The following is a 2,148-nucleotide window of genomic DNA, read 5'->3' on the forward strand; positions in this document are numbered from 1 at the left end:
AATAAAATGAAGAAGAAAAAACGAGATTTTAAAAGAAGGGCAAAAAAAATTTCGAATAAAAATGTTGAAAAAATATATATATATATATATATATAAAAGAAATAATATGATTGAAAAGACGTAAAAAGAAAAGGGGGTAACAATACAACGCAACACGCATTGAAAATCGTTCGAGTAGTTAGACGAGAGAAAAGCTCAGCTTTAATACGGATGCGCGCGACGTTTCCATCGATTCGACGTCGACGTATTTCACGTAGGAGAACGTTAGTATTTCCTTGCTTGAAAACAGAGACAGAACTACCCCCACCCCCCTCGAAAGACAGGAATAAAGAGAGAGAGAGATAGATAGATAAATAGGGGGATGAAAAGAGGAAAGGGATGATAAAGATATAGATATAGAAAGTGACAGAGTCAGTCACTTGTAAGGAAAAAAGAGAAAGATGGAAAACGAATCATCCTCACCCTTCACCCTTCACCCCCTCACAACCCTCCCCCGCCATTACCCTTACCCTTATCCTTACCCCCAAGTACTCTAGACGTGACACGAGAAAAGGGGTGCGAATAGAACATCACCCATCAAACGAAGGAATCATTTTGTTTGTTTGTTTGTTATTTTCTTCTTCTTCTTTTTTTTATATTCTTATGAAATTTAACAACATTAAATCGTATCGCAATTATTCAAGATAATAATTTAAATGTGTTATTTATTAATATATTCTGATATTTTAATTATTGTCATTTTTTAATTCTTATTATTCGTTTAATTGTTATTTAATTTGTGAATCATTTCATTTTGATTTGGATTTGAACGTTTTAAAAGTTAACAACAATAACAACGTGCTTCGATAACGAAACGCTTTTTATATTACATTGTGTTTACATTTATAATATAATAATTCGATTGATTTTTATTATTGAAATATTGTAAATTAATTTCATCAAATCTTGAATTTAATTGTAAAAATTATGTTACGTTATATATATATATAATATAAGTATGGAATACGTAAACTATCGGTAGGTTTAGTGTTAAATAATAATATCGAATGTGAAATTAATAACGTATAACGTTTCATTAACTTATACTTCGATTAACAAATTTTCGTTATCCATTAATGCGTATCTGTCAATGTAATGTAATTCTTCAAATTTTCTTCGTTTTATCATCTTCTTCTTCATCTTCTTCTTCATCTTCTTCTTTGCTTTTCGTTAGCTTATTATATATATATATATATATATATATCTCCAATTATAATTATTATTAATTTAAAAACTAAAGGAGCGCTCGTGGGAAAAAGAAAATTATTGTGTTGCTCGGTGCCTTTTTGCGGCCTGTTTGTACGGAAATAAACCCCCCATCCCCTCTCAAAAAAAAGAAAGAGAACAAAATATCGTCTTCGTCCAAGAAACCAAGCCACACTTTTATAAATCTGTCCTTTTATAAATTGGGAAGAAAAAAAAGAAATAAGAAATATAAAAACAAACTTAAAAGATGAAAGAAAAATGTTCGCGTTTATACAAATGAACAAGTTTCTTTTTTCTTCTTAAAATGTCTTCTTTCTTGCATTGACAACATTTTTATGCATTTTTATATATACAATACTATAAATTTAATTGTCTATTTTATTTGGGTAAAAATAATCGTGCCTGAAACAAGACACTTAGAAATCTTTCTTTTTCTATGATATTTCATCCGACTATCGAGGTTCAATATTTTCATGCTCGTAGTAGTCGTATTACTGAGAAAAATAAGTAAGTAAAAAATAATTTTGAATAATTAAATAAGAGTCAAATAATAATAATAATAATAATTTCGAAGTACATCAGGCAACAAGATCACAGTTCCTATTTTAAATCCCAGTATACATAATTAATATTTAAGGCACTGTATATGTATAGTATAAATGAAAGAAAAAAAAACAAGATATATATTAAACAAAAAATTGAAAAGAGAGAAAAAAGAAAAAAAAGAAAATTATTATTAGTAGTAGTCACGGGGACACATACAATCATAAATTAGAAAATATTATGCATATAACGTGGATTGTAATGATGATTAAAAAATATACAAAAATGTTATAATAAATTGTATCTGTAAATATATTTATCTAGACATATGATATTAATGCCACGAATGTATTTATATTT

Source organism: Polistes canadensis, unplaced genomic scaffold, assembly GCF_001313835.1.
Source record: "Polistes canadensis isolate GaletaPanama2010 unplaced genomic scaffold, ASM131383v1 scaffold_171, whole genome shotgun sequence".
Lineage (NCBI taxonomy): Eukaryota > Metazoa > Arthropoda > Insecta > Hymenoptera > Vespidae > Polistes > Polistes canadensis.